Here is a 13,915-nt window from a genome sequence, read left to right as displayed (position 1 = left end):
AATAAGCCATGTTGTGTCACATTAAGCATAGTGTAAACAAATTAATAAATATACATTCATGACAAATGAATGCATTACAAACATAAGTATCTATTGCATAATGGTTGGGTGGCATATCAACATATGAAATACAAACATATGAAATACAGAACAATAATGGAACGTTTGGAATACACTTGGCAAAGTAAGCGACGTAATTTCCTCATTATCTTCAGCTGGCATGTTCCTGTGTGACAACGAAGCATTGTGTCCGTCAGCAGATGTCGCAGACTTAAGCATAAAACCTAACTGTTTGCAAATAAACTTACATTTTATATTTTAAAAAGGTTTTAAAATATGCTATATAATATATAAACACTAGGGGTGTAACGGTTAAAATTACTCACGGTTCTGTTTGTGTCACGGTTTTAGGGGCACGGTTTCGGGTTCGGTTTGTGCTATGTTCAGGGAAAATGGTCTACTGACGAATAAAAATAAGAACAAATAATCAAGCTAGAAGTAACAGCACCAATAAAACAACAGAGCAAAGCAGAAAATAGAATAAGATACTGATACACCTTTTAAGGTAGAAATGGATTAAAGTAATCAAATAAAACATAACATTGCATATGTACAAATTAAATAAAGATGAATCATAATTGAAGTTACAGAAGCTATTGAGTCACAAGCAGTGAGTGATTTCCTTGACTTTTAACAGACAGCNTATTTAGGGCTGTCACGATTATGAAATTTGGCTGACGATTAATTGTCTAATAAATCATTGCGATTATGACGATTAATTGTCTGTTTTAGAGCTTTGACTTTTAATTCTCATACATTTTTTATTCAGCTTTGAAACGACCATATTGTTCTGAATATAAAGACTATGTTCTTTTTCTTGGAAAAAATTGGGTCATCATTCTTAAAGGCAGGGTGTCCGATTTCTCTTAGCCATTGTTGATGTTCAAATCACCAAAACAAACACACCCCATTACCTTCATGTGTCGCTTTCGACAGCGCTCGGCTCAGCTAATGTCCATCATGTGCACCTTACTGCTGATTGGCTACAAGATTGTTTTGGTACTCGGCCCGACTCAGTTGTCTAAAGCGTAATTCGGAAATCGGTTACCCCGCCTTTAAGGTTTAGGCTTTTACCTGTCAATAATACAACCGCCAAATACTTGTAAATGAAGTAAATTGATCAGGAGTGAATTGAAGCCACCATTAAAATACTATCAGTAATAGAAAAGCTTCTAGTCTGTTTTTTCTCTCACTTGCAAGACTACAATAAAAGTTTACTTCTATGTAAATGAAATTTTGGTAGACTGGTTTTCACACTGAAATAATATGAAATTGTACTGCAGGTTATTTTTATGGTATATGCTTTAGTTTTTTTTAAAGTGATTGTGTTGTGGTGGTACATTTTACAAGTATTACCATGCTTTAGTTACAATATATACAATAAAATATGCAATATGCAGATGCACTACAGCTCCCCCTAGTGTCTTCTATAGAGATGTGCAATAATTGCGATGATCTGAAACCATCGCGATGAGATCAAACAATCGCAATGAGACGATTATTTAATAATAGTGACAGCCCTAGTAAAGACGCAATGCCGCATGAAAGCCGAGCTAAAATATGCCGGCTCTGACCCTCCTCAGACCCTAGTATCAAAGGCGACTCTGATGCGGCTCAGGTTTAGTGTAAATGAAGGCGCATTAAAGCCGCTCTAAACTACGTCATTGTCATGTCAACAGAAAGCGAGAGAGTGAAGATGAAGCCAAAAACACACAGTGACATTTGTTATAGGCTATTAATAACAACGCAGATTTTTTTAATAATTCAAACATACATTTTTTGTTTCATTTCTTCATAAAATGATTTAAATGTTTGGAATATTTTTGTTTGTGCTGTGGCTCAGGCAGGCACAATGACAGTTTGAATGCATGATGTAAATTTTGAGACTATTTTCAGCCATTAAAATAGTTTAGATTAGTTAATGGCAAATTACATTTATTTCGTTTTGTTTCTTTTTAAAGTTAATTTAGAAAAATGTTTGGAGTATGATTGTTGGTGACTGTGTGTGCGCGGAATGCAGATTTTTTTATTTGAACTCATGACATTAATTTTTTTAATTCCTCCATTAGCTCCTTTCCTTCTTAAGGAAAAAAACCTTCCGATACGTGGGACACGATCACATACAGACCTGTGTTACCGCGTCTCATACTGCTTCAAATATTAGGTTTGTCGGACATTATGCAGTGCTGCTCATACCGCAGGAGTTATTTGAATAGCTCTGTTACTTAAGCGGATGGGTCTGCGCAACACACGCATGAAGTCGAACACATAATAAATCACAAACTTAACATTACTCTATATTGTGATGAGAGAGTGTGTGCGCTTTTCTTACCGTTTACCTCAAAACAGTCGCATCATAATAATGTAAGAGCGCTTTGGTCCAGATTGTAAAGTAAGGACAGTAGGAGTGGGGACAGTAGCGCTTGTGCACAGATGCCCAGCCCTAGGAGCGTAAATTATTTGGGTCTCATCGGGCTAGGATTGAAATGCAATACGACAAATATAATGACAAATGATTTTGTCGTTATATAGCCAAAAGCATCTCATTGAGGACAATATTTCATACAAGACAACGATCTGGTAACATTTACTGTAACACTGGAACTGTTCATTTACCTGGTCGACAGTGACTTTCTGGCTCTTTAAAACAACTTTTGGTGTCTTTAAATATGCGGTGAGGTGCCCGATAATAACAAATTTCTATGGAGTGTTTGTTAGCTAGGAAATTTATTTAAAATGTTGCATTTATAGCCTAATGTTTTTTGGGGAGTTTATATCATTTAATTTAAGTCATTATTTTATTAACATATTGTTAGAACAGTGCTTTTGTGGTTGTGTTCAGCATTATTTCGCATAATTTTAATTCCTGTGTAAAAGCATTTATGCCACTTTAGAGCAGCATTAACGGTCTGTGTAAATACACATTTATGCCGCTTCAGATTCGGTTTCTGTGCCGCCTTTGCTGTGTAAAGAGACCATTAGAGATGCAATGGTATGAAATTTTCACACCGCGTTTATAGCGCCCGCTACTGTCACGGTTATCTGTATTATCGTGATTTTTTTTCTCGCAGTGTGCTGGAAATATCCAAAAAGTACTGATACTTTGTTGAACACAACCTGAAGTAAGTAAATCAGACATTCATTAAAACGCAAAACAATCAGAAAATCTGCATGTGTCATAAGTAGTTGGGTGTACTTTAGGACCCAGGAGACACCTGCAGTCATAAGGCCGAACGCAAAAGAAACAGATACTGTGCGTTCAGACCGCCGCCGTCGAGAGCGTCAAAGTGGCCGGAAGTCATTCATTTTCAATGCGAGGAGCGGCGCGTCTTGGCCGTTGAGGGCGTCAAGGAGAGTTGAAATCAGGTCAACTTTATGGTAATGAGCTATGACGCGGTTCGGTGGCAACCAATCGGAACGTAGAAGTCCATCGCTTGAGATGATTCCAGAGAAAGCAGCCCTGTAAACTTTGGTTCCGACCACATTAGTTCCCAAGCAAAATGGAGAAGTTGATAATTGCTGTGGCGGGTTTCCAAATCCTATACGACGCGTCCCTGTTTGCGTACAGGGACATAAATAAAAAAAATGATGCGTGGACCAAGGTGTCTTGAGATTGTTTGTGTTCCTGGTGAGTTGCTGATGATGTGCATTAACGTTATACATTTTCTGTAAATAAGCGGGAATTTCATGCTAACTTTAGCGCCAGAGCATGCAAAACAGTGTTACTGCTGCAGAATATTTCCGCTTTGACCAACTGCATTAAAGCTAACGTTACACTTCGACCACGAGAGTTTGTAATGTAGGTTGCACACCAATTAATGTTAATTAAATAACAAGGCTAGTAAATGTCTCCTATAATGTTGAAATTAGACTAGCACTTAACCATGAACACAAAAGCCACACCACACAAATGGCTTTTAATTGGTTTATTTCGTTAGCAAACGTGTCACTACAATAAAGTTCTTTCCACCGATCAATTTCTTGTGGTCAGTCTGCACAAGATCAACAAGCATGTTTGCTTGCGGCCCCTTTAAATACAAGATAAGATTTCGATCTACGTCAGAGCGTCAGCGCGCCCAAGACTCTTTCAACAGCGTTGCTGGCAGGGCGGCCAGAGCGATTTTTGACGCTCTCGACGGCGGCGGTCTGAAAGCACAGCTAGAGTTGAACAGAGCTTCAAAATCATCAGTCTGTCTAAGAAATATGATGTAAACGTGTTTCAGTATATCTATATTTCCCCCAATATACACATTTTGAACTAAAAGCCCTGTAATCGCAAATAAACGGTAGCAGACGAGGATGTCTCATATCAATAACATTATTTTGCACTCCTGACATAAATGAACAAAACCCACGTTTCCTAATGCGCCTCATTTATACTGTTGCTAACTTTGGCAGACACTGGACAGTATGAATTTACCGTTAGTAACGATAAGTTGGTACGGTTTAATGATAACTAAAATATGGCATGATATTACTAACCGTTGGACGTCCTAATCGTGGTTTATCATAAAACCGGTAATCGTTACATCCCTAATCTGTCTCTTACATATGTGCAATGTAAGCATAAAACATGATGTGTTTATGTAGTTTTAACTGTTTCTCTGAAGGCTATGAGGGTTCAGTCAAGAAGAGGAAAGAGGATTGACAGTGTGATATGATTGCCAGCTCTCCTAACATGAGCACTATGCAAAAGCATGTAAAGAAAACAACCACAGCCCTTTACTAAAAGCTGCACCTGTTAAGAAAACAAAGCATAAATTTTGTGCAATTACTGCCTGTCATTTGAGTTTGTGACAAAACATTTTGCAGTGTTTACATATTGTTTATTACTGCATAATATTATTCATTAAAATAGAAGTTTAATGTGTTTCAAAAGTACAAGTTGATTTTATAACGCCTACATTTTTTTTGCATTTTGGGTTAAGGTGAATTAAAGTCTATTTTCCCTATATATTTCATCATTGAGGATTTCTTTAAAGTCACCATGAAACAGCAGTTGCTACTGTCTTCTTTTCGTATTCTGTATCAGAGTGAAACGGCTTCTGAAATTAGAAAAAAAAAGTAGGGCGGGGCTTTATTTTAGCCCTTCCCTTTTTGATTGGTTTGTTTTAAGTTGGGCCTGCAGGGGAAGGCTAAAAGTGCCTGGCCATTGGACAGTGAGTATAGTCCTACCTCTTTTTTGTTGCTGAGGTCATGTAGTGAAGAGTTGTTGTTGAGAGAGGGAGAGGAGCTTAACGTTTTTGATTAAAGATTACAAGTGCTAATGAATAAAAAAAAGGTGTGCACAGATAAATAATTTATAATAATCACTGCAACACTGTGTAAAACACTTTTTTAAAATCAAAATTTCCTGTTTGATTGCATGGTGACTTTAAAAAAGTCTAAAAATCTCATCTTGTCATCTCACTCATGTACATGTCATCATGATGTAAGGTCATCTAAACACATTACAATAGGCAGAATATCAAAATTGCTTCCTGTTTACTGTTGGCTGGTTCAGCATTAGAACAAACAGCTCTCTTCCATATACTGACCTCATGAGGCTGTAATATATGAATTAAAATCCTTTAGATTTAAAGACACTGAAAGAGAATAGACAACTAACTAAAGAAAAAGAGAACAATGAAAATGACATATTTAATAAACAGTTCTGGCTCGTCACAGTCTTATTTATTATATAATATCTAAGGCATGACTTGTGTTCACGTTATGTATTTACATGAGTAACTTCTAGGTAATCCTTACAAATTATTCTAATTGTGTTTTATTGTTATATTATTATTTGGTGGGGCAAATGTCAGCGCGTCATCACAAACGTCGCTGTAATCCAATTCGTCTGCGCTGCGCGCGCAACCCCCGGGCTCGTGTCCGTCCTCGTGGAAACACACGATCCATACATGTGAATAACTTGCGTCATAATAGCGGGAAACCGGTAGATTGTGTCAATACAAAAAACACACAGCCCCCGAGGTGACCCGTTTAACGGTCACGCACATCGGCAATGCATCGAGCGTTGCGTGACGCAAATGGCGCGCAATACGTTTCCTCCTCGTTGTTTACCTTGTCAGGCCAGCGGCTCATCTTTACACGCCTGTCAAAGCAAGCCGCGCTCGTTACATCAGATAGCAGCGAGTTAGGATATGACATTTACTAAACCTAAAGAGGAGGAAATAATCAAAGCGTGTGACCATTCGATCTTTCTCGAAGGTCCGCATGAAATCAGGCTTATGACTTTTCCTCCACTTCTTCACATGCGAAAACGTGGGTGCAACGTTGTCTACTAACTTGACGCGCTGCACCGTGCGTAATTCAAGACAACAGACACAAGCAATGCAATCTTCATATCATTACAATGAATCAACCCCTCAAGAATGTTTAAGCGTTTATTTTGCCGTTTTAAATGGCTTTTCGACATTACATTGTTCACTTGTCAACCACGATGCGCAACAACAGCAAATTATTTGATTGGATGAAATCCCTGAGTGACGCGGATTCCAGCGTTCTGATTGGGTCACGCATCCGTCTATCAAACCTCGACTCGAAGCGGCCTCTGCTCGGCCTACTCCTGGCAGCATGGGGCTGCCGTACTTATGACTCGTGAATACAGGACAACTCGAACAAAAGTCCTCCAGCTGTCTACGAAGACCCACAATGCGCTTGTATCTAGATATACTTAATGACAATGACTGTTGCTGCCAACACTTTTCCTTAATGCGCTGTTTCTTACAATCGGTTTCACGGGTCCCGCTAGCATCCAACAGAGGAACACATGCACGGAGGCAAGTTTCGTTTGAACAGAACAGCATCATCACAGAACATTGCAAGATTTAAAACAGCAGCTTATAAAACGCCCAAAAATAACTGCGTATTATTTTGTGCAATATAAAATCAAAGCGCCGTTTACCTCTTTTGCTGATAAACTCCGATACCGAAGAAAGCAAATCAAAATGCTTTGCGAGTGCTTTAAGTCGCATGCTTCAAGAGCGCGTCCACGCAGTTTGTTTTCTCCGGCTAGGCGGCGGGAGCAGCGAGGCCGGTGCCCGCGAGGTGGAGCTTGTTTGCGCACGCGTGCGGGATTTTTTTTCCTGCTCGGGGTCGCTGTTTCCTCTTTTGATTACTTTTTTAATCAAATGGTTTCCGAGACTCCCTACGACAATGTGGCCGAATAGTAAAATGTGACATGTTAGATATCATCATACATTATTTGGTACTTTTTTAAATAGAGCAACACTCAACACAAGCCATCACACTGACAGTACGTAAACTAGGCACGTGGATAAATTGTATTATAAAGTCGTCAGAAGTTGTATCTTCGTAAATTATCTGTTTGGATTTATAAAACAACACATGTTTGTGAGCCCCATAGTACAAAACACATACGAAAAGCAGTTTAGCTGTGCTGCTTTAGGATTTGGGATGTTTCCATCACAAAGTCAGAAGTAACGTCTGGAATTAGCAACATTAAAAGTACCAAGTGACATGAAAACATTGATGTTAGTAATGATTTAGTAGCATTAACACATTACAAGTATTTATTAACACAACATGATGCAGAGGGGACGGTTACAGATAAATACTGTCTAGGGGTGTACGGTACGCGTATTCGTACCGAACCGTCACGAGCTGTCGAGGGGAAATTCCAAAATGAATCATAGGAATTATCATTCCTATGCCCTACTCCCTTCGAAGGGCAGAGCACTTGTAGTTTAGACTTTAGAGTTACGTGCCATTATGGCCCTGTCCCAAATGGCGCACTTCATGTGGACTTGCGGTCTCGCCAAGTCTACGAGTCCGTAGGGAGTCCCATTTGTCTTTTTATCGCTCAGAAGTCTGCTCGCGAGCGCCTCCTTTGTGCCCTCGATGCAAGTCTTCGGCGAAGCCCGCATTGATGCAGACTCCACTGAAGTCCCCTACCCAGGAATCCTTGCGAGCGCTCAATCACAGAACGGATGGGAGGAGTGTCGTGGATGTCAGACATAATACGTAAACATGACGGATACAATTTTAAATGTATGTTTTGATAAAATTCAAAATTAATTTATTAATTAGTTACTTATTCGTATAATTGCTTATTTATTTTCTATTAAGCCAGCTATTCAAGAATAAAATATTTTAATGCAGTGTATTTTATTACTTAAGGTAATAAGCCATGTTGTGTCACATTAAGCATAGTGTAAACAAATTAATAAATATACATTCATGACAAATGAATGCATTACAAACATAAGTATCTATTGCATAATGGTTGGGTGGCATATCAACATATGAAATACAAACATATGAAATACAGAACAATAATGGAACGTTTGGAATACACTTGGCAAAGTAAGCGACGTAATTTCCTCATTATCTTCAGCTGGCATGTTCCTGTGTGACAACGAAGCATTGTGTCCGTCAGCAGATGTCGCAGACTTAAGCATAAAACCTAACTGTTTGCAAATAAACTTACATTTTATATTTTAAAAAGGTTTTAAAATATGCTATATAATATATAAACACTAGGGGTGTAACGGTTAAAATTACTCACGGTTCTGTTTGTGTCACGGTTTTAGGGGCACGGTTTCGGGTTCGGTTTGTGCTATGTTCAGGGAAAATGGTCTACTGACGAATAAAAATAAGAACAAATAATCAAGCTAGAAGTAACAGCACCAATAAAACAACAGAGCAAAGCAGAAAATAGAATAAGATACTGATACACCTTTTAAGGTAGAAATGGATTAAAGTAATCAAATAAAACATAACATTGCATATGTACAAATTAAATAAAGATGAATCATAATTGAAGTTACAGAAGCTATTGAGTCACAAGCAGTGAGTGATTTCCTTGACTTTTAACAGCTGTTAATATGCAGCTGTCGCTTTAAGAGGAATGAAACCGATCCAGTACACTGATACTGTACACATGCGTTGTTTTTCGTCTGTTTCGTCCGTTCACTTAAGACATAACCTACTATGTTTGTTAAGATACAAGACAAGAGGGGCATGTTGACCTACTTCGTGTGTGAATCTGTCCGTTTAAGCGCTTCAAAGACAACTCAATATTTGCGCCATGTCTCGAGACTTTCCTTATGCGCTTCGGATCTTCTCACAGCGAGCAAGCGAGTTTTCTTCTGCATCATCTAGCACTTAAATGTTTAAATTGGCAAGGCTTGAATGAGTGTAGTTTAAACAGCAACATGTGCTGTTCAGGTCTCACCTGCACAAGCGCGCTCACAACACCCGGGTGATGAAAGCAAAAATGACTGTACAGCATACGTCAATCCTATTGAAATTTGTCTACGTTATTTGATTTCTTGTAGGTATTAAATGTGTATCCATCGACAAACATACATTAGCTGAACTTTGTCTGTTTTACGCATTATAATTTTTAACGAACAACATTATAAATGCGTCGTCAGATTTAAGACTTAACACAAAAACAGCTGTAAATGAGACTATTTAATAATGTTTATGTCCAGAATGCAGCGGCAAAAGTGGTCTTCAATGAGCAGAAGAGAGCACACGTCATTCCTTTCCTATAGTCCAGGCCAGGGATAGGCAACGTTTTGCTGCTATTGTTTACCTCATTTGTAAGTTGCTTTGGATAAAAGCGTCTGCTAAATGACAAAATGTGTGAATTTAGTAAGTATGCTTTTGCATGTCTCTCTGCTTCATACAGGTTCCCGGTATGTTTAGCAACAATCCTGTCCTTACAGAAAGGTATGCCACACATGGTTAGCACTTGTTTATAACTGTGTGGTCTAGCCAAAAAAAGGTAGTAGTGGTTGTTAAAGGGAGGGTGAGGGAGTGTTATTTTTAGAATGGAAAGTAAAAGGTTGGAATGTTTATATTATTTATAGTCATGGTTCTGCCCCATCTTGTCTTGCTTTTCTTGATCTTGTGGCAGAGCCATGGCAGAACCTCTTGTTTCATGTGGAGAGAGGCGTTTTGGCCCTTTTGGCTTGCCATAAGGTCTCGTCTCAAAGTCTCGTCATTGTTCCTGCCCTCTTGTTCCCTCGTTAGTGCTCATTATTAGTTCATGCCCCGCACTGGTTACCTCTTGATATATCCCCTTTATAATGCCCTTGTGCCCTTGCCCTTCAAAGGTGGCAATATTTTTCAATCAAAGACTGCAACCTAATTACATTTTCCTTACATGTACCCTGACATTCACATTTAATTGACTAATATGTCCTACTGTAATACAATATGCATTTTCCAAAACAAGGGAATCGTTTGTATTCAGCATTTTGTCATTTAGATCATATAGGATCATTTAGGTCCAAAAGCAAACAGACCCAGTAATTACAGGTAGTTTCCAATCAAAGGGAAAGATGCTGAGCAGCGAAATGCTCAGTTGGTAGTTCAGGAGTATTCATATTCATCTAACGTGGTGAAGGTTTTGTAGATAGGCAAATTAACCACACATCCCATCCTTAGCAAAATGGGAACGGTCCTTAAACTGGTAAAACAAAATGTACCGCTCTACAGCATTTGATGCAGATGTCAGAATGCTGAAGCACTTCATTTGGCTAAAGGAAACAGTTTAAATGTGCCCCTTTTTTTTAAGTCCTAACTGCTTTTTTGCAATGTTTTTCTCTTTTACAGGCTGCCAAAAATAATCCATCTGTACTCTGGGACTACATGCACTGCTGCTTCTCCTGGAGGTCTTTTAGGTGTCATTAAAGTGTATGAACTTTAATCATGTGTCATGATTCTGCCTCCTTGGTCATGGTTTTCTAGTCTAGTGGCAGTATCATGGCAGATCCCTCATGTTTAGTGTAGAGAGAGACATGACATTGTTTGATTTGACCTGCCATGCTCTCTCTCTGGTCTCGTCATTGGCCCCGCCCCCTTGTTCTCTCGTTCAGCTTTCCCTGTGTGTTCCATTACCCACACCTGTCCCTTGTTAATTATCCTTTGTTCGTCTCCTTATTTAATGCCCTTGTTTTTGCTGCCCTGTGCCAGTTCGTTTTGGATGTTACCGTGTGTTGTGCTGTGTACCACGACTAATATTTGACCCTGTGGATTACCTACATTACAGTTACGGTGGGCAGTTGTGGCCTAATGGTTAGAGAGTCGGACTCATGACCAGAAGGTTGCCGGTTCGATTCTCAGGGCAGGCGGGTAACGACTGAGGTGCCCTTGAGCAAGGCACCTTATCCCCACTTGCTTGTGCACGACTTGCTGTGCGTGTGTTCACTACTCTCTGGATGGGTTAAATGCAGGGGTCACATTTCAGGTATGGGTCACCATACCTGACAAATAGGTCACTTTCACTTTACCTTGCCTGTTTTGTTAGACGTTGTTGTTGTCGTCGTTGTTGTTAGTTTATTTTTGCCACCCGTGGGAAGTGTTTTGTTTCTTGTTATATATTATTTATTAGTCCTGTCTTTGTTACCCCATTGTGGGCTTTTGTTATGTTCCCGTCTGTTATTAAATCTTGTTAACCCCTTCACCGCCTGCCTGCACTTGGGTTCTCCCCAATCCCTGACATCATGACTGTTCATTATACCGGAGACTGCCACACACACACAAAATGAAGATATTTTTCTATGTCAGTAGTCTACCTTTTTATGTTGGATAGTCAAGTAACTCCAGTGCTGTAATCACCATGGGGTTCTCAAACACTTTGGAGCCAGGGACCCCTTACAGGGGAGATAATTTTTCAAGGACCCCCTGATAAATATAATTATTAACGACAGTTTGCACTCTTAGATATGATTGAACTATTTATTTTGTATTTTCCAACCTTAATACTTCAGATTACCCGTTTAATAGTGAAAAATTAAAACACATTTTACATTGATTCATGTTAAATACCACCTATGTGCTTTCAAACGGTGTCATTGCAGCAATTATACATATCCTTTTTTTCTTAACATTAAAATGGGTGTTACAATAATCAACCACAATTTTATAATTTATAGATAATATTACGGACCTAATGGCTATGGATTGTGGACCACCAGGATTCCATGGACCCCACTTTGAGAACCCCTGCCGTAGACACTTTGATGGTGGGCTAGCCCCCAGAATAATTAGAAATGGCCAAAGTGTCCCACCAATATTTGAAATTACAGTGCTCTGATTGTTGCCAAGATGTTTTTTTTATTTTTAGGGTGGTCTAATTACTAAACTATGTGTTTTAACAGTTTTTCTCTCTTTTGCGTGTGTTAATTACCTGCATTTGTGCCACTCTCTCTACAAACAGTGAAACTGCAAGTTAAGTTACTTAAAAATAGCGGTGATGTGCGCGAGAGTGTGTGGGGGTGGGTGCGCGCGCGCAAATAAAAGCAGAGCACATTATAGCGGAGGTCGTCCAAGCAGCGGCCACGAATCATTTGCGATTAAATGCCGACGTCTCCGCGATATATTCCCAATTAGCAAACGCTCTCTGAGCTCCATCGTGCCGATGGAACGTTGTAAATCGGGCCGACGTCGGCCAGACGTACGTGTGCTATCTGGGCAAGGGTTATATTTGAAGAGATTCCTAACATTGCCTCAAGAGGCCAGCAGAGGTGCTGCATAGCATTCTTTCCAATAGAAATAGACAACATATACAACAGGAAAAAACACATAAAATATGTTCATGAAGAATGTTGGTAAGGTTAGGCTCAGTTAGGTGAATAGGTGAACATTATAGTGAAAAGTGTCAGTCCTATTTAAGTTATAATCAGTAAAATTTTCTTTGACAAAATATGTTAGAAAAGTGGTTTATAATTATGTAAAGTTGTGTAGTGTCTCTCACTTTATACTTGACAACTTTGCAGCACATGAGCTGATCTTGACTAAACCCAAGATAAGTAAATTATACAAATTTACAAATTTTATTATTTCAACGTTCATCATGTAACATCTCAACACACATATTCTATGTCATCAATTCACTATAGTCTCCCACACATACAGACTTTCAGGAGCATTTACAGTAAGATTGCAGAATGAGTATCAGACATGGCAAAGAACATGAAGAAAGAAACTTAAGGGCAAGTGCAACAAAGAAGGGGCTTAACACTCCAATTGACAACTGTATGCAACTAGTGTCCCAATTTAGACAGATTATTTATTTTCACTATGAACAACAATCTGTCAGATTAAATATCTATTTACAAAAGCACGTGGCAGATTCACCATTGTATCAATAGCAAATGTGATGTGGTAGCTTTAAGTGAACAATCAATGCTACAGTTTTCAGTCATATATACACTAAACCAGATAAACCCAAACCTTTTAATTAGTTTCATAGTGACTTCAATGCATTTATAGTGAGAAGGTTGAAGAACTGTCACAGTAATCATAATGCAATGTGAATTGTATTCTCAGTGTTGCTTTAAGGCACTGGTTCTCAAACTTTTTTGTTGTACGGCCCCCTTTGTGTAGCGTGCACCGCTTTGCGCCCCCATATAAAATGTTTAACCAATAATTAAACCAATAACATATATTCAGTTTTACAATGCTGGAACATCAATACTTTTGGTTAGTAGTCTTATTTTTCTGATGTTTGATTGCATAAAGTTTATGGGCCCCCAGTTTGTGAATCACTGCTTTAATGGGAGCTATAGTAAGCTTTAGCATGAGCATTTAGCAACTTGAACTTGACTTTTAACCACTGTCATGTATATCACATATCTTTTTTGTGCTACTTTACCTCCTCACATTAGGTTAAGCAATTTTAACTTTTTTTAACAAGTTATAGCAACTCATTACTAGGAAAAATTGTAAGTAGTAAGTTGAAATGACCAATACAGTCAGTTTGATTATACTGTACTCAAAAATGTAAGGCAACCTCTTTTTTACAGTGTGGTGCAGACATTTGATGGTAACTCTAGCACCCTCTTGAGTACTGAAATTTGTTCTCGTTACAGTAATG

This window comes from Triplophysa rosa, linkage group LG21 (assembly GCF_024868665.1).
Source record: "Triplophysa rosa linkage group LG21, Trosa_1v2, whole genome shotgun sequence".
NCBI classification, from domain to species: Eukaryota; Metazoa; Chordata; class Actinopteri; order Cypriniformes; family Nemacheilidae; genus Triplophysa; species Triplophysa rosa.
The sequence above is the reverse complement of the archived record's forward strand: the minus strand, read 5'-3'. Positions refer to the sequence as shown.